The sequence below is a fragment of the Anser brachyrhynchus genome (genome assembly GCF_964034855.1).
Source record: "Anser brachyrhynchus genome assembly, chromosome: 16".
Lineage (NCBI taxonomy): Eukaryota > Metazoa > Chordata > Aves > Anseriformes > Anatidae > Anser > Anser brachyrhynchus.
Genome location: NC_137734.1, coordinates 2,259,987 through 2,286,389, shown reverse-complemented (window position 1 = coordinate 2,286,389; position 26,403 = coordinate 2,259,987). Strand labels below are relative to the sequence as shown.

The 26,403-nt window shown below is 52.7% G+C and overlaps 1 long non-coding RNA gene across 1 annotated transcript; it reads right to left on the bottom strand.

The window, feature by feature from the left end:
• Nucleotides 1-14,609: 14,609 nt before the first annotated feature.
• LOC308178833 lies at nt 14,610-25,718 on the bottom strand. The gene is made up of 3 exons (XR_013939985.1): nt 25,659-25,718; nt 23,252-23,361; nt 14,610-22,885 (listed from the first exon to the last, which is right to left on the bottom strand). It is a non-coding gene; the product is annotated as an uncharacterized lncRNA (long non-coding RNA).
• Nucleotides 25,719-26,403: the final 685 nt, after the last annotated feature.

Here is a 26,403-nt window from a genome sequence, read left to right as displayed (position 1 = left end):
TGGCTCTGCCCCCCCCACCCCACCCCCGACCCCCCCCCCAAAGGCCAAGCATCTCCGTGTCTTTAATTAGAAGAGAGCCGAAGCGATAACACGCACGTCCCAGTCCGGGGTTATAATCCTATAATCACCGCCCCCCCCTCCAGGCTGAGCATCCCCGGAGCCCCATCCACCTCCTCTCGACCGGGGAGACCCCAAGAGAGCCCATGGCTGATTGTGGAGTGACAGTGTCGTCCCCCCCGCCCCCCCAGTTCAACCCGATGGCACCCCAGGGACCTGGCAGCCCCTGGGGAGCTCGGTGGCTGGGTGAGCGGACCTCTTGCATGTTTGAGTCTGGTTGTGCACGAGTCCCATCGTGGCCACATGCAGCTCACGGGATGCTTTGGTCCAGTCCAGGGCGCGTGGGGGAAGGGGAATTGCTTCTGGGAGAGATCCGAAATGGAAAAGGACGTCCCTCTGTCTCCAAGGACAGATGGCAACATTGGACTCAACCGATCCCAGCTGGAGAAAACTGGCTACGGGCCAGCGAGGAGTGCTCTCGCTGGCCTCCCAGATGGAAAAGCAGGGAAATAGTTACCAGGAAATAATAATAATAATAATGATAATAAAAATTAACCAGCAAAATTAACCAGGATTGTAATTACAATGTATGGTAACACCGAACTTTGCTACCTTGTTGGCTCCAAGGGCAAAGTGCCTTCTGCAGGTTATGTGGCCCACTGAACTCTCTGCATCACCCTTGACAAAAACATAACCAGCTCCTTCTTAGGGTCAGCTCTGACCTGCAGAGAGGGCAAAGTGCCTTTCCTGAAAGTGTGAGAGGGGAGGGATTGCCTGGCAAAAAGCCCGATTGTCAGTGTGAAAACTCAGCTCTCTGACCTGGGTGGGTAAATAAGTGCGCTTGCAGACAGAGGGCAAGCCATCCCAGGCCTCAGCTCGGGCAATTCGGGAGAGGGAAAGGGGAAAAGCCTGGGCTTGGAGGGGCAGGTGGCACCAGTAACAAGGAGTGCTGGACAAAGCTGATATTAGCTGAAGGAGAGCTGAATGCAATTTATCTCAGCAGGGTATGCCTGTATATTTGAGTATTTTTTTATTTTATAAACATAGGGGGGTGCAGTTGGAATAAAGGTCAGCAAAGAATGTAGAACAAGAGGCTAATTCACTCCTTGGTGCAAGATCCCGGGCTGAACTCTTTGCTGAATGCATCAAACTCCTTAATTCAGATTTCTTTGAAGGCAGAAGGCTGGAAGGGGGAGCCGGGAGGAACAGCTTGGCTGGATCGGGGCATGGAGGTGAATTTCAAAGTGCACCTTTCTCCTGCACATCCATCATCATCTTCTGCTAATCTCAGGGAGGGCTAAGAAATTATTAATAATAATAATCATTATCATAAGCACTGGATTGAATTAGAAGTCAGGAGTTTGGTTCAAATTAAAAGTGTAACTGCTGAATTGGTGAGCTTTTTTGTGATTCTTGCTCTTAGAAAGACTGGAAAAAGCCACGCTCAGCACATCCAGCTCACCTGCCCAGCTTGGGAAGGGAGCTGGGAATGGTCCCCCAGTACAGGTACATCTGAGCTGCACAGATCTCCCAGAAGAAGGGGGTGCGAGGCTGCCTCTTTGGGGACCAGCACCTCTTCGGTCTTTGCATTAGCAGCTCTGTCTCTTCAGAATATTCTGCGCTTTACCGTTCCTTCAGTCCCCACCTTGGAAGATGAGAGGTGACATTGAGGAGAGCTCTGCGCTTGGAAAATGACTTTCAGAATTATATTCTGGCAATTTGAAACTTTCACTCTCTCATCTGCAGCCTCTTGGGGCTTTAATGGGAGACTGCAAAGTGCCTCTTCCTCCTCCCCTCTTTTCTTTTCCTCCCCTCTTCTCACGCAGCTGCAACGGCCGGGATTCAGCAAGGTCACTTAACTTCATTGCTGCCTGCATGCAGGAGATCTCAAATTAAGGTGTGTTGGGAGAAGCCTGTTGAGATGAAACAGCCCTTACGCAGCTCCGGCAAGCAAGGAAAGGAAACCAATTCACAGTGGCTCTGGAACGGCCCACCTTCCCCAGGCATTAGCTGGGGAAAAAGGTGAAGACTCCGAGGAGACAAAAGCAGAGTGAAATTAGTTCATCCGGGAGCTGGGAGATGCTGGCTTTTGTCTGGCACAGGGAGCCCCGCAATGTTATAAGCACGTCTTATGACTGCATCTGCCTTTTTCACTCCTTTTTGGTGATTTTCTCAGGCACCTCATCCTTGTTTTTCCTGCTGCTGCCTCCCCTTTGCTCCCCTCTACCAGCGAGGCAGGGCTGGTCCTGTCTCCCTCCATCCTTCAGCCTCAGAGCTCAGTGCAAAGCTATGGGGGCTGGCTTGTTCGGGCTCTGGACCCCCTTGTGGTGTTCTCCTCCTCCCCGCTGCAGCCTGAATGGGAGCAGAATCCAACCCTGGAGCCAAAGAGAGCACGAATGGGAAGAGAGAAAAATCACAGAAACTCCACTGGTATCTGAAAAATTCCCTGGCACGTGTCCGTGGAAGCCACATGGCTCCCGTGGAAGAAGACCGAAGGAAATTCTGTCCTTTTGTAGCCCGGTTGCTGCTGATGCACTGCCAGACGGGGGGAGTTTATTGTTCCATGCGTGCAATTTTGCATCTGAAAAAACAAAATTCACCAAAACGTTTCACCACGCACCCCACCGCCACGTTACCGCAGCCTGTGTCAAACCTTCCTCACCCGACACAGTTACCCCGGTCCCCAGCAGCCCCGGCTTTGTCAGGAAGACGGGGACAGTTCCAGTTATCTGTTGAGTGTTTGCTTCTGCCTTAAATCACTTCCTCCACCACCTCGCAGATCACAGTGCGAGGGAGAGACGGAGAAGCCGTATGCAGATATTGTCAAGCTCAACTTGATAGGTACTGTCAAAACTGCCAGAGTGTGGTGACAATAAACATTTTAGCTGGCTAACAATTTGCTGCAAAAAGGGTTGACCCTGAAATCAAGTTCTGCTGTAATGAACACTTTGTCTCCAAATATTTGCATTTTTGCTGACAAGGTTCACTCTCCAGGAGATTTCCCGCGCCCGTGAGCAATCTGCCTTCAGACGAGGCGGAGGATGGATGCGGTTTCCAGAGCCAGTTCGCTATCCAACTGCAGCGCGTGTGAGGGATGTGCGGGTGCCTGCGGTGAGCAGAGGCACCGGGGATGGGGGGGTGCCCAACCAGAGGGGCTGCTCAGCTCCAGGGTGCTGCTCACCCCCACAGAGAAACCCGTTTCTCTCAGGTTTTGGCATGGGAATGCAACGCTGACAGCACAAAAGTGAGAGTGATGATTAGGGAAACTGAGGCACGCGGAGTTTTGGGACAAGCTGGGGCTGCCCACGCCCAGGAGCTGCTGAGCTGGGCTTCCTTCCATCCTCCCCAAAGTGGCAAGTGATTTCACCAACGTTACACCTTGCTGCTGGCAGAGCTGAGAGCCAAGTGCCGTGTTCCTTACCCCAGAGTCCCCCAAACCCAGGTGGCTCCACAGTAGCAGAGCAAATGCCCAAAGCTCCCTTGTTGCAAAGGCAGAGATGCAATGCTTATATGTTTTTGTTTTTTTTTTTAGGAGAGGGATGATCACCACCTTGGTGGGCATATTTTGGTCTGTTCCCATGAGTGATGGGCAAACGAGCTCCGCCTAATTCCCCAGGGGCCAGGTCTCCAGCCCGGGCTGGGGGCATTTGCTTGCACGGCGCACCCAGGGGAATAAGTGCCCCCCACCCACATGGCCTCGGTTCCAACACGTGCCATTTGTCACAGCTCCGGGCACGGGGCAGAGCAGCAGGAAGAGCAGGGGCTGGCTTCTGGCTTAGGACTTCATCACGACAGCTACATCACTACATCTACTCCTTGATACTGGAAAAAATCCCCAGGCGGACAGCTGCATGAGGGCCTAGGAGGCAGAGATCTGCATTTCATTTCCTTTTTTTCCACTGATTTTTGAGGGTGGCCACGGTCAAGTCTCCTCATCCATTTTCCCTCTGACACTTGCCTTCTCTATTTAGAGTTAAATGTGCTCACAGCGTTCCCTGCCTCTCACCACGTCTATCAGCAGTGCTCGCCAGGCTGGGCTGTGATTTGCTTGAGAACTCTAAATTCCTAGTCAAATACACAATAAATTATAATAAAACTTCTCACTGCTGGAGGAAACTGGGGGGAAAAAGACAGAGAAAGTACTTATAGGTTTGCAAAAAGAACATAAAGGGAAGAAAAGCACAGCTTATTTCATTTTTATATCCCTTTCCCCTCCCTGCTGTAATGAAAGGCAATTTTCACTAGCAGAGTGTTGCCATTTTGCCAAAGAAAAATTCCCAGTTTTGGCCAGAGACTGGTGTGTTGTTTTTTTTACCCTATCCATGACCAAAAGCTGTTGGCTCTCTGGCAGCAGTGGCAGCGCCGTGCTTGGCTCTGCCATCCCCTGGCGCCTCTGCCCTGGGTTTGGGTAGGGTGCAGTGCACTAAATGAGTATGACCTTGGACAGACCTGTAAATTGGGTCCAAACGTGGCAGCAAATCTCCGTGGGAGAAGTAAATGGGGGCTGCTGCTGCTGGCCGTGCCCGGTGAGCCCACACGAGCCCTGCAAAGAAATGTTTGTGGCCCCTTAGAAAAGCAAAATCTGCTGCTGCCGCCCCATAGAAGCACACAGAGGAACACGCAGGTGCACCCATGGCCTTGAAAGCTTCCCCTCACACCCCCTCTGTGGGTCTCTATTGGGATTTTTCTCATACACCTTGCTACAGAGGAGTTTTTAACACTGGCTAATGCCATCATCACCCCGCAGCCCTCCTGGACTTCCCCACCTCCTGGCGGATGTCCTAAGGTCGCTTCCATTTCTCTTCTCCCTTATAAACTGTGGGAGCAACTGGGAAGAAAACACCTTGGTTAAAGGCTACAAGCCATGTTCTCCAAGTCCTTGGCTACTCCAGAGGGATAATTTTCTCCTTTTCCTTCTTCTTCCCCTCTCTCTGGCACAGGATGATTACCACAGCCCCAGACACCCACCACGAGCCCCGTGCCAGCTGAGCCACTTCACCCTGTCCTCGTTGCGAGCCGTGCTGGGAAGCCCATAAAGCACCAGGGAGGGATAATTACCAGCCCCAGCACCGCGATGTTAATTAATACTCTGCTAAAAGGAGCGCTTGTCAGGTCAGGGAGCAGGAGGAGGGAGGGGAAAGCAAACAGGGAAAACTTAAAACTGAGGACAGATTTGCCAGGAAAACCCCGCGGCCACCACCTCAGCCACCTGGGCAGGGGCACACCTGCCTGCTGGGGAGGAGATAAGTCTGTTATTTAGCAAAAAAAAATGATTTTCAGGCCACACTAGCTCAATCTCTAAGCGAGCATCCTGCAGACCTGACATCAGACCAGCAGTATGGTCAAAGAAGCAGGAATATCTCCTCGTCTCCCTCCCAGAGCCTCCATGTCCCCAAGTCACAGCTCTCCCTCTTCGCAAGCTTCCTGAATTTAAGACTGGCTTCACCATTCGGGGGACATCAGCGTCCACCTTTTAAATGAGGTTGTAAAAGGAAATGTAGAAGAAATATAAATAATTCCGTGGGAGCAACGTGGATCTTTAAACCTAAAGTTCATAAATCGAAACTCCATAAATCTGAGCACGGCCGAGCAGAAGAGGAAGGAGGAAGGCAGCCAGGGAAAGGCGGGCTTGGGGCTCTCTCCTAGCAGAGATTTTTGGACAACCACAGGCAAATGGGTTTGTGTTTCTCTGCCTCGGTCCATCACCTGAATGACCAGCAAAAGGCCTCCACATGCACTGGTTCTATTATGTCTCCCCTTGCACCAGCGGAGTTAAAACCCAAAAGACAGCAACCCGGCACCCGTGGTAAAGGGTGAGAGAAACAGCGAAGTGCTGGCAAGGGAGAACAATATGTTTTCAGACAGGATTTAGAAGGAAATGTTATGTTAATACTAGTTTGGCGTCATACTGTCATAACACCATCAAAATGACATGCTGTCACCACTAATATGACTGTTTAGGGAATATGCAACATGAACAAAAAAGCAATTCGCTCAGAAACAAACTGGGATGAGGCTGCACGGGAAGAAAACAGAAATATGCTGCGATCCGAGGGAGGCCTGGGAAATGCCGGGTGGTTTCTGAAGGCAGCAGCGCAGACAGGCACCAGGAGCTGGGAGCAGAGCCTGCTCCTCGCTTTGCACGGCCTCAGCCTTCGCTGGGATAATCTGCTCGTATGAGAGAAACAGTTTAAGGACAGCTGTTCTGGCGTTAATTAAAAAGCTCTACATTTCTTTCCTAATAAAACCACTTTTCTTCTAAGATCTTCTTCCTCGATTTGTTTTAATACCTGTCCCTAATTAAGTCCAGCGAGAGGAATTCGCTACTTCAAATGAGCTAAAAACGGCTGTTCTCAAGGCACCTGCATCTGAAGGAACTTAGTTTTGAAGTCCCTGAATTAAATTAAGAGGGGACATTTTCAAGCTGATCGCTCCCTTTTGATTAGCACGAGCGAGCTGCTCCACTGGCGCTGCGTTACAAATCGTCCCGCTCGCTTTTCCAGCTAATTTGGAGCGAGTTCAGCTGTTCGGGCGGTAAATTGTCACATTAAAGACTACAGACCTGAGCGTGCGGGTAGCTGAGCCCTCTAGGAGGAGGCTCAGCATCCCTTCGGTGCTGCTGCCCGGCTGCCATCAGCGCCTCATTGCCCGATGTGGTCCCAGCACCAACTCCGCACATCACCCGTGCCCGGGGCAGCTGCTGTGCGTGGATCTTGCAGAAAAAAACAGGCAGAAAAGTGTCTCTGCAGAAAGCCAGCAAAGAATTAAAAATAGAAAGCACGCAAGGAAACGAAGCTGCGTGTGACGGATACCAGGAGGTACGTTAGGTCTGCTTGTAACTATAGTCAGCCCCACGTGGCGCTGGACTTTTAAGCGGGCACTTCCTCACCACAAGCAATCCCCATGTGTTGTTTTTTTTTGGTTTTGTCAATTTTCTGACATTCTTTAATGTTTTAATTCGCACTAATGTGAACAAAATTGAGAGCTGAGATGGTTCCCCCTGTCCACTGACCTCCCAGGTCTTGTCTGTGCCTGGCTCACACAGCGGGTTCTCCTCCCTGCCGCCCCTTTAGCCCCACCAGCTCCATCAGCTGCCCAACTGGACAAGCAGATGAAGAGGGAAACGCTTGTTGCCCCACTCCTCCCAGTAAATCCGATGAGAAAATGGCTTCGAGCCTTTCTGAGGGGCTTCCTTAATGATAATTTCATACCTCTTGTCAGAGGCTGCAGAAAAGGCGATCAATCAGGGCTGGGCGATGCGCCGGGACGGAGAGTAAGCGCCACGAAAGCCACCCCATCTCCAGCTGAGCCTCGGGTGAGCTCAATTCATTCCCGGTGTCAGGCCAGTGAAGCACACAATTATGCAGGAAAGCTTTCGGTCTGTGCTGCCTATTTACGTCAGGCCACCGCATGAGGAGCTGGCGAGATTGCAGCCAAGAATTTGCTTATGGAAGAATGAAAAACTGCCCTGTTCAATCTCTTCCTTCCCACCTGCTGGGCTTTCTCTCTTAAAACCTGAAAACTAAGGCAGAATGATTTGCTCCGAGAGCTCTGACCCATGAGTTGGTTTTCTCATGTTGCTAACAGCCGAGCATTTCAAAAACAAGCCCAGCCACCGCCGTCCGGGACGAATTGCCGTGTTGCAACATATCTGCACAGCGGTAGGCTCCTTTCTGCCGGAGCTGGGCACTTGCCATGCTTTCCTAGAAAAGCTCTCCGCAGCTCTCCTTGCAACATTAATTCTGGACGACGGAGATGGAATGAAATGTACGTTTGAAAGCAAGCCACAAAGCAGAGAGCAATATTTAGCTTTCCTATCCCAGAGGTCTCACCTGTGTTGGCACTGGTTTAAAGATGTTAGGATGGGATTAAGGGGTTGAGTCGGATATTTTATTAGTTACAGGAGCCCATTTTCCTTGCTAAATAATTGAATGCATGCGCTTAAGGCAAGAGCCTGGGCTGGCTGGTGAAAGGAGGTCCCTGAAACGCCAGGCTGAGGTTTCACAGAGGATCAGATTTAGCGTGTGGCATCAGTCTGTCTGGCGAGGACATCTGGCTTTCCTTCCATCTGGAGTGGACAGCGCCCATTAAGATGCATCTCTGTTCCCGAGACGTTTCTGACAAGGAAGATCGGAAGGAAGATTTCATGACACGAGGAGATAAAGAGAGCCAAAATTTCTTTAGAGGAAATCATTTTTCCATCAAAGGAGAAAACAGGAGCTGAATTCATGTCTTCAGAAACGTGGTTTCTCTTTTTTTATTATTATTATTTGTTTAAAAATATATATATATTTTTGCTTATTTATTGGCCAAATCTCTGACAGGGACAAGAACTCAAAGTCCTCTGTCAGTTCAGGTCTCTGTGTGGTGTTAGCTGGAAAGAGAAAAAGCTGAGAAACTTGCATCAAAACAGTTCTTATGAAATGTTTCTCTTCTGCAGATTTAATAGATACAAATACTTCTACAAATACCCTGAAACTTATTCACCTCTGGTAAAACTTGGTACCTTCTCATTTCTACTGGAGATACAGAAAAAAAAGCAACACACGTTATTATGGATTTTGTGGTAATTCCTCCAATTTATCAACCAAAAAAAAATAAAATAAAAATTTTAAAGCAACAGAGGCTTTTTCTGTAAGTTAATGTAAGTTACCCTGCTTGTTACCTGGGCTTTGCTGAGTCTGCATTCCTAACCAATGACTTGACAACGTGGCTTCGTGAACACTTAAAGACCACAACCCTGCAAAACAAGGTGTGTGACCAAGGAGAGGACACTGGGCACCTTTTCCACCAAGGCCACCTTGTGCACGTGTGGCTGCCCTGCCCAGGGACCTGCGCTGGGGTAACCCCAAACACCTTGCAAAAAAGCCCCAGAAGCAGCTGCTGGCATACCCCAGGACTCAGCCGATGCTGGAAAACTCCCAATTCCCGGGAGACCTCATTCCGTTCTGCCTCCTTCCGATCTCCCCAGGGCTGCGACGGAGCCGTGCGCCCTGCGCAGGCATTCGTCACGTCCCCGCCTCGACTCTGGCCATCTGCCACGCTGCCTCCAGAGGTGGCTGCCTCCGCTCTAGGTGAATGATGACGGCACGTCCAGAGTGTTATGGGCACTGGGCGGCTTAACACGGCTAAATAAATGTAATGAATATATATGATTTCATTTCCCCCCCCCCCCCCCCCCGGCCGCATCTCTACGCTGCCGTTTGATCCGGTCGACGTGCCGCAGCCTCGCCGCCTGTAAGCCACGCGAACGCCCCGTGTCATGGAGCAGAGCCGGGGTTCTGGCAGGTAGGAGCTCAAGGCAAAAGAGACGCCGGTGCTGCGTATGCATGAGGGGGGAGCTGGCCGTGTCGTACATCACGCTGTGTGCCTGCCCTGACAGCTAGAGGGGCTGCGCCTTCCCATCCCAAGCCAGCCCATCCGCAGCCTCGACACCCCTGTGCACGTACACGCGCGCTCATGCTGGTGACAGCTGCGTACCCCACGGGTGCAGGCACATGAACAGGCAGAGCAGGTGTTTGCAGAGGTGTTTCTGGCTCTCGGGAGGGACAGGGGTGCTCAGGAGGGACAGGGATGCTCAGCGGACGGGTGCCGACTCCACCTCAGCGGAGGAAACTCATCCTTCACCCCGTGATGGATTTACTCCCGTGACCCAGCGGGCAGAGGTCAGGAGACCCTGGCAGAAAACCAGTGAGAAAAGGCATTTTTCAGAAATTCCTGTGGAAACGTGTTCCCCCACCACCACCACCAGCTGCTGCACCTCTCCCTTTGCAGCAGAGGGGCCAGGCGCAGAGATGCTCCCACAACCTGGGTGCTGCTGGGACACCTTCCCTGGGGGTCTCCACCTCATCCCAGCTACAGACCAGGTGCTCCTCCAGCTCTACACGCTGTGGGACAACAGCCTGTAAAGCCCCCATCAGCATCCCCCGCTGCCCCTGCATGGCTTGTGCCCTCCTAACAGCTCCTTGCTGGCGGTGACTTACATCCGAAATAAAACGCACGCATTAGAAATGACTTTGACCAGAAGCACAACTTTGCACGCTCGTGTTTCTGTCCCGCTGTCAAAGCCCGTGTCCTCTCCTGTCCCTTTTGTAGGTGCACTTGAAGCCACTCATCTCACAGCGAGCCCTTGCGGGTCCTCGTCCTACACAAACCAGAGCCCCAAAAAGCAGGGACTGAACCCCCCCTCCTCCCTCTAACCCCTCCTGCTCCCTTCCCAAAACATCCCCGGTTGTGGGGATGAGCACACGTGGGGACACGGCAATTTATTGTTTCCGTTTATACAAGGACGGTGCCCCTTCAGAAAGCAGGGGGAGAAAGGAATTAGCCGGGTTAGTTTTCTCCGCCGCTTAATTGTTCCAGCGAGGCTGAGTTCTGGGGTGGGTGATGAATCATTGTTTATGAAATATTTCTTCCAAGAAGATGATTTGAAAAAAATACATTTATAATTTATTGCAACCTCTTGCTTTCCCTGGGAACGGCAGCCAAAGGAGGAAAGTTCCTCCCTCCCCCGGCTGCCCTCCCTCAGTTCATTATCGCTATAATCTTATCTCCCGTACCCTCTCCTCACCCTTTGAATATTACATCTCCTGCTTGTGCACGGAGGTGTAGCCACGCGGGGAGGGGGGAGACTGGGAAAAATCGTCACATATTTCAGGCTGGCTCTATTTAAATGAGTTTGGGATTGTGCTTCTCGGGAGCAGATGGCCCTGGAGATAATGATGCCTGAGCAGCGGAGGCTGGAGCCCCTCTCTCCTGTTGCCATGGCAGGCCACGGGGCTGAAATGGATTCTGCTTATTAAATTTGCGAGCTCTTGTGTACTCAGGATGAATGGCGTTCAGTCATAAAGAGGCCCAGCCTCCTAACGGCGCTGGATAGTTTTATCTTGGAAAGCCAGGCACTCCAGCTCCGCCAGACGAGGGGCTCATTAACCTATTAACAGCAGCCGTGGAGGAGTTCATCCCGCGGGGCTCTGGGCGCGGGATGCTCCCAGCAGCGTGCCCAGCGCCGGCGCTGCTCGTGCCGTGAGAGCCCAGCGAGGCGGTCGATGCGCCGGGCCGGTGGGGAGCTACACGTCCCGTGTGTTTGTGTAGGGCCTAACACAACAAAGCCTCGCTGCTGCTGGGTGCCCGCGGCCCTGCTGCGGGTACTGAGAGGGGTTTGGGATCCACGGAGGGCAGCGGGGTTTGTGTGGGGTGCCAGGACCTGTGTCCTACAGGCGGCATGACCTCCGTGTTTCACAGCGAGATTACATGGAAATGAGTTTAATTCTGCACTGGAGCCATGGGGGGAACTCGGTAGGCCACAGATCATGGCTCTTGATAGAAGCTGCAGAAGGATAAAAGGGGAATATTTGAGATTTAGGGGACAAATATATTAAAAAAAAAAAAATCAAAGAAAAGATTGGTGCTCCTTTCCCTTCTGATTTTCCTGTAGGACCAGCTAATGCTCACACAGCGGTAACACTCCTCGCACAGACTCAAAACATGGCTGGTTAAATAGAGCTGGTTGAAAGGCTTTACCTGAGAAGTTTCTTTCTGCAGAAATTGGATCTGTGCTTCAATTAAATATTTGTATATCTGCTCCAGACAAGACAGACAAATCTGTTTCTTTTGTTTTTCCAGAGCACTGGAAATGGGTGTTTCCTGAGGCTCCCCCTTCCACCCAGCCCTCCCACCCAGGTTTGCTTCAAAAGATGGAGTGAAACTTCAAGTAAAGAACCAGAACTTTTTTTTAAATCAGTATAAAATCAAGTTTACTGACGAGTTGAGGTGTAGCATTGCTGGGATTTTAATTTCTGCTATTCTTCTCTGTAGAGCCATGTTTGACAAACACAGCCATGGTTTGGAAGAATGGAAATTTGATATGCAGTGAGACAACGCATGTTACATTATAATGCAGTTAACTTTGATTAACCAGAGGTTGGTAAAACAGCACTGCACTATATTTAGTTTCACATCACATTTTTTTACATGTTATTATGCAGATTTTTGCACGAGCCTTATTTCACATGCAGCCCAACTCTATTTTCTCCCCTGCTTGGGGGGAATCTGGGCTCCTGCATGGCCACCACCAGCCACTTGGCCATGCTGGGTCGCGTCCTGTGCCTGCCCCGGCAGAGCTGGTGGCACCTCCCTGCCCAGAAACCTCAGGATTTGCAAGAAGCATGCCAAAGGCTGCCAGCACTGGACACTTTTTCTCTGGGACCAACACAGAGGTTCAGACCACTTGCTTTGGTGCAAGTCTTCCCGTGCCAAGAGAAGTCAGAGACCAAACGCCTGCAAGTGTACAGGAACCCAGTGATGGACTTGGTTGGGTCCATGGTAGTAAAGTAGGTGAGATATTTTCCAAGGGAAATATTCTTCCCCCATCATTAGAAAATGTTGATTTGTTGGAAAAGGAAGCATCCATAGACCAGAAATGGGTCTGGAAATGATCTAAAACACCCTCCTTGTTTTCCAAGCCCCTCATACTTGCCTAAAAGTAAGTCATTGCATGGGGTTGGTGCAAATAATCACCCAGTGTGGGAAGACCATCCCTGCCTCTACAAATGAAGCAGAGAAGTCTAATCCAGCCAAATCTCTTGGCATCTGATTCCCCCAACTTCAGGGGAGACCTGGAGGTTAATACACCTAATGGCAGAGGGAGGTTCACAAGAATTTTGTTCACTTGGCAAAGCCGGCTGGATCTTTAGATTTAACGTTCCTATTCATTTCGGTGAGTGCTGAGAGGCTACATCCTGCAGTTGGCTTTGAAAATCCTGGTCTTGTCCAGGGACTCCGAATATCTCCCCCGTCAGCTGCTGGACGCACAGCAGCTTCTGCAGTTTGCTCGGCTCTAAGCTGAGCCGAAATGAAATCCCACCCTCGCTCGATACCAGCTCTTTAGAGGGCTCTGCAGACCAGAGCAGCAGAAACGTGTGCCCAGATTTTGACAGAGCTCTCAAAATACAGCCCCAGCAATATCGAACGGCGGCAATTCCGACTTCAAAAAGCTGGTTGGGAGCCCCGGGAAGGTTTTTACCCGCTTTCTCAGGTCCGGCCGTGTCCCCCAGCAGCTCTTGTGCCCAGGCTGGAGGCCAGCCACGTGGGTAGGAGGCACGAGGGCTGCTAAGCCTCCTCTGGCACCCGCACGGATAGCATCTGTGACACACATCCAGGGTCACCTTGGGAGGCTGCGTGAGAGCAGAGTGCCACAACCAGGTCTCCTGCACGCCAGGTTGGTGCCCCCACCCTGCCCCATGTCCCCTGTGGTCTGAGACCCCCTCAATAGGGGGACAGGCAGGGGACAGGCAGCGGACGGGCAGAACGCTCCTGGGGCAGCTGCTTGCAAGCGCGAGCCGTAGAAAAGGGATTAGCTCCGTCTGCACAATGCAAATCCCCTCGACACACGCCAAGCCCCCAGGCACTCCTGGAGCAGTTTGCCCGCTCCTAACTTACAGCCTGCACCCAGGATCAAGCTTGGCAACTTCTTGTTGCAGGTACGGCCACTGGAGAATCAAAACGGAGCCTACAAATTAAAAGACAATTAGCAGATATTAGAAGGACGTTGAAAAAAGAGGCATCAGAGATGGAGAAAGGTCCCCTGGCCTCCTGGCCCTCACCTTGGGTCATATCATGAGAACAGCTCCCTCCCTTGTCCCCGTGGCTCCTTGGCTGTGTCCTAATCCCCTTGCACAGAGCCTGACCCCGGAGGGACGAGGGGCTTCTGCAGACTTCAACCCACCAAAACCCAGCCCCCAAATTGTGCAGAACCACAGGAGGAAAAGGGGACCGTAGCAGGGCCTTGCTCTTCAGAGCAGCCCCATGCCAGGCGACCATGTGCAACAGGAAGGTTCTCCGCGTCCAGCAGGGGAGATTTTTCAAGGATTTATGGAGAACTGTGGCTGAGAGGCTTTCATGTGTGGTGGACACACAGGAGCTGTCAAACGGTACCTGGAAACCTGGCTGGAGCAGGGGGTAAAGCCACGTAACCCTGTACGACTGCTGTAACATTAGCGTCCCTCGTGCAGCCCAGGCCTTCACATTCCTACCCTGAAATCAACATTTACGCACATTTCCCTGAAGTGGAGACTTGTTAAATGGGAAGAGTTGGATTTCTGAATCATCGTTGTCTCTCAAGAGCTGATGCCCCATCAGACAGCTAAGGTGCTGCAAAGCTGGGGCTCCTGGCCAGAGCTGGCAGGGGCTGGGATGGCCAGGAAGGAGCTCCACCAAAGCTGCCGGTCTGGGGAGTTTGAACAAAGCCAGATGAGAGCTGAAAATCTCCTTCCCTGATCCCTGGAACGGGCTGGACATCTGGACCTCAAATGGACAAAAAGGGCAGTCGCAGCTTGTGGGGACAGAGGGACATAGTGACTTCTCATCACCGTCATTCATTATGTTCCTCTCTTTTCCATCCCTCGTCCTCTGCACAAGCAGAGCGGAGCCCAGGAGGTGCAAACACCCCGGCGGGTGCCGGACTCCTCACACTCAAGGGCTGCTGTCAGCACCAGGACCTGCAGGAGCAAGAAGGGTTTCCTGAGATTGGAGACCAAAACCCCCATGTGCTTCCTGAGACAGTCACTTTTCTGCCCCAGGATTTATGAAGCAAACAAGGAAAAGGCACATTAGACACACTGGTAAAGGCAAGTTAAAAACACAGGGTAAGAATTGGACCTTTCCCTCCCTTTGTTCCTAAAGAACCCATTTGGAACCCGAGATTTTTCCTGCCTGTGAATGCTTCTTGTGTCTGCCCAAAGTGGGACATACCCACAAGCAATTTTGCAAATTGAAGACAAACACTTCAGTCACGAAGCCAGCTTAACTTCACAGGGAAAACAAGAACGGCATTAACCCGGCATTCTTCAAGTAACGTTTTAGTTTTTTTTCTGTTAAAAAATAAATTACTGACTGTGGAAGGAAGAAAGGAATCATTTTGCTGTGATAATTGCAAAGCACACAAAAAAGGCAATTTTTTGCCTGACTTACATTTAGAAAATGTCTCAGCTTTTACCAAACAGCCTTGGTTACCAACAGAAAGCAAGCACTGAAATATGCAAATATTTAAAAACTCGCGAGCAAATCCCTGGAGAAGAAGGAACAAAAAGAAGCGGGGGGAAGGGGTGCCGGGAGATAAGAGATGCCGCAGGCTGGGAGCTGCCTTTCTAAAGCCTCTTGGAAGTTTTAGCTGGGGACAGCCTGGGAAAGCCATGGCACGAGGCTGTCCTCGGAGGTCCAGCTCTCACGTCAGCCTCTGCCACTTGGACCACAAAAGCAAATTGCTGCTGCGCAGGCTGGGATGTCTGCAGCAACCTCAGCCTGTCCCTGCACTCTCTCGAAGCAGCACATTTCAGTGCTCCTTAGGCTTCGGCAGCCCCATGGCACAGAAGGGACAACGCGCACCCCCCGGCTCTTTCCCAGCCTGGATGAAGGGTGGGCAGTCTTCATCCTATTTACACCTGGTCGGCACCGAAGGTTGCGTCACAAATCACTAGAGCTTGGGGTTTCATCTTCCCATTTAAATAATGACTTGTATTTGGAAGCTTGCATCCTGGTTGCTTTGTCTGCCCTCGGTGTCCGTGTCCAGTGGGCAGCCACCCGAGCCCCATGGGGGGGCGGTCTGTGAGCCCAGGGCCATGCCCAGGGAAACGTTTGTCTTCTTTCCTTGTTCTTTGCTTGTATATTGCTAATAGACCCCATGAACAAGGGTTTCCATTTGTAAAATGGTTTATGGGCACTTCTGGTGTTATTCTGTTGGGAAGTGACTCCTGTTGTAAATGGGAATAAACTGGGGCATGCTGGGGCCTTGCTGGGCATCAAACCTGGGCAGGCTGCAAGTTCGGAAGAGGCAAAAGGAGATATTCCTTTGCAGGATGATTTGCAGGAAGGAATCTCCTTGCACAAGGAAAAAAAAAAAAAAAGCAAATTCAAAAAACAACCGGAGAATTTCATGGAGGGAAAAAAAAATCCATCAGACGAGACTTTGTGGCTAATGCAGGAATCTCTGCAGCCCCGGATCCCTGTGGCCAGGTAACGGGCACAGGGGGAGGCATCCTGCTCTGCTTCCCATCGCTGCCCTGACCCGGTGCAGGTGTCCATACAGCACGTTCCTATAGGAGCGGCTCCTATGGCTCCTATATGGCTCTCCTCCCGTCCTACAGCTTGCGCGTGTGCGCGGGGGGGGCCCGGCCGAGGTCTGTGGGCGGGCGCGCGTGTGCGTGCATGCGTGCGAGCCCCAGGCGCTGGGTGCATTTTCCTCCTCGCACGCTGACACGGCCTCGCTTTTGTTTGCTGAGTAAATAGAAAAGCCACGGTGGCAGGAAGGAGAAAGGCACGGCAGCGCCCAGCGAGCAGCCCCTGCTTACAATGACAAAGGGCTCTGCCACACTTCTGGGAGGAAATTTTCCTTCCAGACTTCAGGGCTCATTAAGTGAGTGGGCACAGCTAATAGGCTTTGTGTGCGAACGGCCCCAGCCTTGCAAGGTCCAGCTGTCACCGGGGCGAATGTCAAAACTAACAGCGGGCCCAGCCATTCTCCACCCCGCTCCGGCTTTAAAATTTATCTTTAAAAGGGGGAGGAGCGGGCAGGGAAAAGTAGCGAGCAATTAATGGGAGACAAAAGCAAATGGACACGGCGGGCTGATCGCAGGGGGTGTAAGACCCTCGAGCTGGGCCGGAGGGTTGGTGGGGAAGAGAAAGGAAAACTGGGAGCCCCCCTGTCAAGCAGAAACTCGTCACGGTGCTAAATGCAGGGGCAGGGCTGGGAGGATGCTGAGGAATTGAGGGTCCGAGCGGTCCCTCTCCGTGCCGGGCTGATGCAGCCGCCTCCCTGCCGAGCATCCTCGCTCCCCAAAATCTCGCTCACAGATGGTGACTCCGAGAAGGCGAGCACACGTCTTCCCGCGGATAAGCCGGAGGTCAGGCTCCTCCGAAGTTTAGTCTCTCGCTGCCAGCAGAAAGCTGACGAAAATATGCAGAAATAAATATGCTGCTATGTTTAACTTTTCTCTCTGTCACCCCATCCAATCTCAGCCTGCCCTGAAATAATATTTGCATGCGTTTGCTTTATCCCCCTGTCAGCTCCGTCTGGAGGGAGACGCACAAATGGCTCGTTTGAGGGTATTTGTGATTCATGTGATACATCAATGGGAAAAAGGATTTTAAATCTCCAGAACTTTTAATAGCTTACTGGGTCTTGGCACCCACAGTCCTCCAGAATGTGCCTGCTGTATATTTAGCTAACCTCGAGCTGACTTTGATTCCAGGCAGCAGCATCACACGCTCCAGAGCTTGCCAACGTTTCTTTGTTTCGCAGAACGTGCCCCTACTCCATGCCCGATTTCCCACATTCTTAAAATACCTGGGGACATCCTTTCACTTTTACTGCCGAAGACTGTTTTTCCGTGCCCCTTTGAGCCACTTGGTCTCCGCGTCAAGGAGAGATTGTGCCTGCTCAGCCTGAATTCATGACATTTACACAGCGCTTTGCTACTTCTGGGCAGAGGACATGAGGTGCAAACAGCGCGAGCTGCAAATCAGACAATTTACAAGCCAAACCCTCTCAGTTTTTCAAATGGGAAAGTGCTATCTTTGTGCAAATCCTCCAGATCTGTGTCTGAAAAAAAAAAATGGGGTTCCTGAAACGAAGGTGCTTGCAAGGGTCTGCCCTTGCATATGGGTTTAAATGGGGTCTAACCGCATTAATGCAATGCCCTGATATAACTGCAGCTCCAGGCAGCGGCCGCGCAGCTTTCCGGTGCCCTGCTGCATCCTCTGTCCTCTCAGGTGCGGAAATGCTGTGATAAAACAGAGAGAGAGACCTCTCAAGGGGAAGTTTGGGGTTAGTCTGAGGCTCAAAATACAGCCACGGAAGAGGTAAAGCACTCCTGGAAGCCCTCGAGGGTCCCTGTAAACAGCACGGAAATTTTGCCTGAATGAGTCACGCGGGCGAGAGCTGGAGCTCTCAAAAGCCACAACAATACACCTTGATGGGAAGGAAGCGAGGAGAGAGAGCCTACTCCAAACACATCTGCTCAGATCCAGGGATCAGCTTGTTGCACTTGTGCGGGGAAATCTGTGCAAACAAACAGTTATTGAACGGGTCAGCTGAGCAGAGCGGCTGAAGGATGCGAACAATGCCGCGGTTGATTCGCTTAATGTATGCCAAGGCCATTCACCAGGCGAGCACCTCTCGAGGAGCCACGTGATGAACGGACCCCGTTCGCTGCTCGCCGAGGCCACGCATTTGGGATGCTGGGGGTGATTTTTGCTACCGGGAGCGACAAGGACGGCGAGGGAGCCGCGCCACTTCCAGCACCTCCGTGTCGTGGGGGTTTTGTTCTCGTTAATGCCGTGCGGGTAGGAGAGGGGGGCGCTGAGCTCCCGGCCAAGGCACGGCGCTGCGGGTCTATGCTTTGCCTCCCTGGTAAAGGACAGCCTTCAAAATTTGGGCTGTTGATGGGTTGCAATGAGCCCCAGCAGCAGAAAGTGGGCGATGGTTTCAGTGTTTCCTCCACGTGCAGCCTCAGCTCGCTACGTGCACAGCCTCCAGGTTTGACAAATTTACCCTCTCCTCTGCCCAAGGACCCTCCACGGCCACTCGCAGCTTCCCCCTGTTTATTTGCTCTTCAAGCGTGTTTGATGGATAACTTTTCTCTAAAATAAAGCGAATGGACTGTTTATGGGCCACACCAGGCTGCTGTTTGGGTTCCTTTGATGCGTGCATCACAGGTTGATGCTTTTCCCCCTTGCTGATGGTTTTCTCATCCCTCCTTAGCCTGCAAAATCTGCTGCTTTTTGAACACTTGAGGTGTGAGGGTTTCATGCCCTTGGCATGGTTGGATGGTTTGTGCTCCAGGCAAGATACTAGGGAGCACACGAAGTTGCCGGGCAGCAGGTGAGCAGCATCAAAGCATCATTTTAAAGCATTACCCCCGCTCTTCAAGAACACCTGCAGGTAGGGAAAAGCAGGAGAACAGGCTGATAAAGAGGGTGAGAGGAGGAACGAGAGAAGCATCAGAAAAGGGAGAAGAGGCAGACAGACAGACAGGGCAGGATGGTGCTGCATGGCGGGGAACATCCCGCACCCCACTGCAGGGACTGTGGGGACAGCCTGGCTGATGGCCTTTGTCTGGCCACCTGGGCCCCCCCTAGCCTGGAGATTTTGGGGGCTGCAGGCTGGCCAGCCTCGCCTCTTTGCCCATGCCATTGCCTCCATCCCCCTCGACGCCAGGGCCTGCCAGGATTCCCCACGCATCTGTATGCAAATCGTGGGCCGCCGGCACCAGGGGGGAACACTTTGTTCGGAGCAGCTCCGGCACAGCTGCGATGCTTCCCGGGGCCGGCCGGGCTGGAAGCGGCCCCAACATTGCCCACACTGCAGGGTTTGGGCATGGGGAAATGTCAGCGAGGGCACTGCAGGATTCCAGAGAATGAGCCCAAGATCGCCCATCCCACAGCCACCGTCTGCCGTGAGCCCCCAGTGTGTCCCCATTCACCGAGGGGTCTTGGATAGGGCCAGAAAAAAAATGCAACCTGCTTTTATAAAGCACCAGGGAAGGTCTCTGGGGAACAGGAGATGGCACAGGACAGAGCTGAGGTTGGGAAACCAGGCTCGAATGCTTTCTGGACCAATGTGGCTCCTTGTGTCCAGCCGGGCAGCACTGGCTGGGAGGAGACCTGCCAGGAGACACAAAGTGCAGCCTCCTGGGTAAGATAGCTTGGGTTTTCTTCACTCTCTCAGCCTTCTTCCTGAACTTTTTTTCCTGTTAGAAACACATCATATTCCAAAAAAAATCCTATTGTCTCCAAAACCTATTTATTTTCATCACAAAGTGCTTACAGGGCCCAAGTGATTAGCCAGCCCCCTCTGCAAATAGAGGAACCCGCAACGCCATGGGAGATGATTTTTCAATCTACCAAGTCCAGAGCAGCAGAAATCCCTGCTGACGCTGAAATGAGGCATTGATCCCCAAAAAAGAGAGCGGCGTCAGAGGCACTGGCCCCAAGGAGCCATCAGACAGGGGCTGGCAGGCTGAGACCCCCCCTGCCTCGCCACGGGTTTTGGGACACGATGGGAGCCCCCAGCACAGGGCGTGCAGGGCTGGCGGGATGAGCAGGACACAGCAGTGGGCTCCTGGCAGGGCTCGGTGCCCGGCCAGCATCTGCCCTGGGCACAAACTGCTCTCGCGGAGCAGGGGGGGGGTCCCGTTTTCCAACGGAGTTGTCATTTGCAACTCAAACGGCCGCTGCCTCGGGGGATCTGTTTATTTTCTCCTTTCTGCTGGATGAGATTCTCTGGCTCAACGTTTTATAAAAGCAGATTTTATTTTTCCCTTCATCCCATGTGACACAGATGCAAATGGGGAACAGTAGGATGCCAGCTTATCTTTTATTTGTGCTTTTAGGTTATAATTGCAGTCTGAATCACTGACTTTTAAGTTACGCTACGTTCTGCCTCAGCAGAGAAAGGGAGAGGAGCGGAAACAGGGAACGATCCCTTGAAGTTCAGTAACACCAAGCAGCTTTGCCTTCAGACAAAAAGGCATTTGCAAATGTTCCTCCCGTTCGTTAAAGGCACAAACAATTTCCGTGATGAAATAATAAAGAGAGTTAATTGAGATGGAAGAAGGAAAAAAGAAAATCAAACAAGAAAGGCTGCTTTGGGTTCGGTGACCACGGTGCTCACCACTGCGGTGCCCGTTTTGCAGCTCTGATTTGGGGAGTTTGGGGTGTTTCTCCTCACCCAAAAGCAGCATTTGGGAGGCTCACAAAGCAGTGCTGTCTGTCCGGATTGCCCCCCCGGCCACCAAGCAGCCCTGCCTGATGCCGGCAGTCTGTCTGTCTGTCTGTCTGTCTGCTGCCACCGCTTCCTCCCCGCTCCTGCCGGGGCTGGCGACTGCAGCCGCACCACGGCCGGCACCAGCACGGCCGCAGGAGCCATGGCTGCTGGAGGCAACTGGGGCAGCTCGACCCCATTCCCTGCTCCAGCACTGTGTGGGGCACCTGGGCTGGGCTGGCTGCTCAGCACCTCCACCCCGACCCCTCACAGGGATGGGCAGCACCGTGCTCCCCTAAATCCCCAAACAGCATCAGTTTGGCTGTGGAAAGGGGTTTTCACTCAACACAGAGCCCAACTTCCCTTCAAAAGCTGTATGTGTTTGGTTAGCCAACCTCAGCACCCCCACAGCATCAGGTCGGGGTAATGAAAGACCTTGTGCTAATGAGGAAACCCTGGCTCAAGAGCCTAATTGATGCTTCCAAGCCCACGCCTATTGCCAATTGCCAGAGCTGGACCCACAGCCCAGGGCTCCTGAGTTAACACGTGAAATCCTTCCTGTAAATAAGAATTCCCCCCTCTATTTCCAACCTCCAGCACTGGGACAGGAGCAGACGGGCACGGGGCTGGGCCGGGTGCTGCAGGATCCAAGGGGCTGTGAGATGCAGGGGATGGGGATGGGTGCTGCGAGACGCAGGGGACAGCGACGGATGCTGCCGGCCTTTCCGCCCTGCTAAAAACCCATCCAGAGGCTCCCGGGTGGACAATAACACCACTCGCCGCCCCGCGTGCCCCCGGCAATGACCCCGGAGGACCACCCTCCTCGGAGGTGAAGGGTAAGGCGGCCGCCCCACTAAATCAGCCCTCTCAATCTTCCCCGGACAAAGGCTGTCGGGGGGCAGCGGGTCCTGGTGGGCCGGGGCAGGGCTGGCTGGTGGGAAGCAGCACCCCAGGGTCACAGGCAGAGGGATGCGGAGGGGGAGCAGGGCTGCGGAGGGGAAGGGGCAGATCCCCCCCGACCCCTCAGCCTCCACGGGGCTCCTTCCCCTTGGCCTTTGCTCCTCCGTCGTGCTGCTCCTCCGAGCCTGGCCCTGGAAACGGGGAAACCCCAGCACGGTTCATGGAGTATTTCACTCCCGGATAATTTACGGACGCAGCATCTGCCAGGCACTGTATCTAATCTCAGCTTTCACGTCCTCCAGTCCCTTTCACAATGAGTTTGAGTGGAGGGTGTTGTTTTTTTTTTTTTTGCTTAAAAGAACCCCCAAAAGCACTAAAAGGGCCTCTTCGTCCATTCCCAGTCTTGGGTCTGGAGCGGCTCCTCCAAGCACTGAGAAACTCGGTGCGAAGACTGCCTCGTCCCACGGGACCTCAGCCGTGGCCGAGGTGTGACGGCAGTACCGAACCAACCTTCCTTTCTCTCCTCTGCACACAGCGGGGGCTGAGACCTGCCTCATCACGTAACGCCTGCCTTGAATTAGGTTGATATTATGGACTTAAGAAGCTCCTGGTGACAGGATTGACACAGACAGGGTAAAACAGACACAGGACTTGAAAACAGAGGTGGAGGTGGGAGACAGCAAGCAATTAGGGCTTGGAAATGCCCCGGACTGCAGAGCTTTGTTATCCCTGCAGATTTGCCTTCATACAGAGCAACATCAGAAGATGGAATTGGGAAGGAGATATTTCCTTCATGTCCAAAAAAAAAAAAAAAAGACAAAACCCATCACCAGCAAGATCAAACTCGTTACATTTGCCAGCTAGATTTCTCATCCACACAGAGCCCGCATCTAATTGTGAAAATTAATTGTGAAGCACGCTGGCTATTTATGTGTCCTGATGCCCAGATCAGCTTTGGGCTGCACGCCTGGGCTGCGTCCCCTCTCCTCGTGTGTCCCCATCCCTGCGTGTCCCTGCGAGGTCCCTCATCCCAGGCCAGGCTTGGCACAGACCAGATGCATACTTTCATACGAGCCTCACTAATGGCCTTTCAGGTACAACATTATTATTTTCCTCTAATGGCGTGCTTTTCTCTTTCTTCCTCGCTGGCTCATAAAAGGCACATCATAACTACAGAGGGAGGGGAAAAAAAAAAAAAAAGGCAAAAGCTTTGCAAATTACAGCAATCAGAGAGCCTGAACCATTAGGAGCATCTGGGACTGCATTTTACATAACAGTGGACACTTTCTTTGAGACAATTACAGCTAATAATGAATTAGGATTGACTGGGCTGTAAACGTTTCAAATTGCAATTCAGAGACTGTCACTCCCCGCCATCCCCTCCTCTCCGGAAAAAGCCCTCCTAATGCTCGGCACAAGCGGGCTGCCCAGGCTTTGGCACTGAGCGGCTGAGCTCCACTCCGTGGGCTCAGCCTGGGCTCTGCCAGAGCAGGGGTGTTGTCTCCAAACATCCCGAATCCCAGTACACCTATTTACAGTGTAAACCAGGTGCTTCATCCCTGCGTGTTCCAACTCATCCCGATTTAGGGACGCTGCTTTCCTCCAAGGACTGTATCTCCAAAGAATGAGGGAACGGTCCTAAGCACCTGGGGGAATGCTGTATTTGGGTCCTCTCTCCTCCTTCCCCAGCCCCCGTGAGCCCAGACTCATGCCTCCAGCTCAGTTCTGTCCCAGGTTTTTGTCCCATGTTGTGGGATCTGGGCTGTCATGGGGCTGGAGCATCGTGTGTGCCCAGAGCCGAGCCAGGCAGGACCATTCCCCATCACTGGCTCAGTACCTGCCACATGTTGCAGCTTTTTATCCCCAGTTTGGGGCAGTAAGACCTTGCAGATTTAGGGAATTTAGCAGTGCACAAATTTAATACAAACTAGAAATGTTACTGCTCTTCTCACCTTGCCTCTGATGGTGGCACCGGCTCCTGCAGTGCCGCTTCTTGGGGCACAGCATTGGCATGCAGCCCCCTGCAAACCACCCACAGAAAAACACCCCCCACACACCGCAGGAGCCGTCCCCCAGCTGGGAAGTCCCCGAGTGCCCCCGCAGAGCCAGGACAGGGTCCCCACAAAGGCACAAACCCAGCAGCTGGGTGCTGCGTGCCCGCTCTCCCGCTGCAGCTGCCCTGCGGCACAGGTAGCCGGGCACCAGCTGAGGAAGAGACATCAATCCCTTGGCTTTCACCAGAATAAAAAAACCTTTCCTGAAAAGGCAGCAAGTATAGAGAGGGAGATTGAGAGGAGGGAACACTCGCTGCTGCTCCGCTGGGCGTGCAGATGTGCTGTCAATGGGCTGCTCTCTGCCCTCTCAAAGCCCCCTTCTCTCCCGACTTGGCAGATCCTAAAAGGCCACTTGTTGGTGAGTTGGCTGCCGTCTTCACCTCAGGCTTCAAAGAGCAGTCGCCCTGGCCTGTCCTCACCCCGTCTCCATCTCGGTTTTGTCTCCCTTTCCCAGGGGGTCACCAAACAGAGGGCACGTGAAGCAAGGACCCCAAATCCTCCCGATCTCAGCCCTTCTTGGGGAAACAGGGAATATTCAGGGATGAAACAAAGCAAACTCAACCTGAAGCAAAAGAAATCCCACATTCCCCTTTCAGACAAACCCAGGAACTTTTTTATATCTAATCCTTTGTGATATCTGATTTTGAAGCGCTCGGCAAGATGCTCCGCTGATATCAAGCCACAGAGCACAGCTGGCACCTCTTGCATCCCGGGCCCACCTCCCCTTCCATCTAATCCTACAAGAGTTAGGACAACAGCATCTCCTTCCCTTCTTTGGGAAAGCTGAGGAGTGCATAGGAAATACAGCTGCCTATTTTATAGAGATGGCCCTCACCAGCTTTAAAACTCTAATTATAGAAGAATAACAAGGCTCTGAAGCTCAGAAGCACTTAGATATTATTTCAAGCCCACCAATGAGGAAGTTACAGCGGCTGTAATTAAACGTGACACAGAGAAGTCAAGCATTAAACGCAGGTTCATTAAAAAGCGCGGGGACTCGGTGATCCATAAAGGCAGGCCCGTGTAGTTGTGGGCCAGGCGGGGAGGAAGGCAGCACAGGGAAGCATCGCCCGTCTGCCCCCAGCACCCAGCAGGAAAACTCCGTCAGGTTGTGCAGGCCCTGAAGCCGTCTGTCTTTACTGCATGTCAAGAAAAAACACAAAACAACCCCGAAGCCTGAGAAAACAGTGTTGATACTTGGGTGCTGCCCCTCCAGCTGGTACCTTGTGCCGCCCAAGCTGCTCTCACGGAGCATCAGGCAGGATTGGGCCTGCTGGTGCTGAGCCCAGGCTGCCCGTAGGGCCTAGACTGGGGCCAGACAGCTGCCTCCTGCTTTGGGTAAGCCCAGGGTGATTTTGCAGGGGTATCACCACGGTGCATGGGGAGACAGTGGGGTGTATGGGGAGGCAGTGGGGTGTATAGGGAGGCAACGGGGTGCACGGGGTCGCAATGGGGTGCCAGCTCCCCACGCAGCATCCCAGGGCAAAAGCCGTGAGCACAACAGTAGGGCCCTAACCACCACCACCCCACCGAGACCCCGTAAGGGAGAAAAACCCACCTGGGACCTCTGCAGGAATAAAACCCCGCATAGCACAAAAAACAACCCCCGAACCCCCCGAAACCGAAGCAAACCGTCCCGAAACCCCTCAGAGACTGCTAGATTTTTCTTAAAAGCTGCGGAAGAAGGGAGGACGGCGGCGAAGAATAGAGGAAAGGAGGGATGAACAGCGCGACCCCCCCGACCCGGAGCGTGCAGCCCCGCAGCCCCGGCTTTGTGCGCGCCCCTTCCCCCAGCGCCCGGGTGTACAATCGGGGCAGCTGCCTGGAACGGGGCCGGCTGCCGCGCAGGAGAGGGCACGGGGGCAGAGAGTAATTTATTTACTCCTTACAATGTGCTGTTTGAACAGGCTCCTAAAGAAAACGGAGGAGGAAGCAACACTCTGCCAGGCGGGAGGAGGGCGGGGGGGGGGGGGGGGAGACGGTCCTAAATGGATTAGAAATTTACCCCGCAACTGTGGGCCTTTAATTGATACACGGGGAGGCGGGGGGGGGAGCGGTAAAATTTCCCTCTAATTGTATTAAAGATACACTAATTAGGTTGATTAAAAACAGAAAGGCTGTTTCTTTCTTTCCCCAGAAGGCCTAAGGGATGGCAGCGGGGAGGGGGGAGAAGTGCAAACAGATTGGAGTTAAAAAAAAAAAGAGTGAAAAGAGAAGAGCTGAGCCCTGTGAGAGGGGCAGGCGTGGGGTTTCACCGCTGGCCATGATGCTGAGCCCTGGGCAGAGCGGGGACCATGTCCCAGTGGTGTGAGGATGGGCAAGGCTTTGACTTGCCCCCGGGAGTGGGCACCCTCGGCAGCTCCAGCACCCTGACGTGCCAGGCTTTGCCTAGCCACCATGCCCTGAAATCGGATTTTGTGGTTATTTTGTCCCTGGTTTGTGAATTTTTGATCAGCCTTATTTACGCAAATGTCTGTAAGCCCTCGTGCATCTGGGTATGTATTATAAAGCTTGGAAATAAAGACCGCACTTTTGCCCCGAACAGAATAAGCATAAAGCAGTGGTTTCAGCTATTTGGTCCTCTCTTGGGCAATCCCAACTATTAAAAGATGGACATGGTGAAAGGGAGAGGAT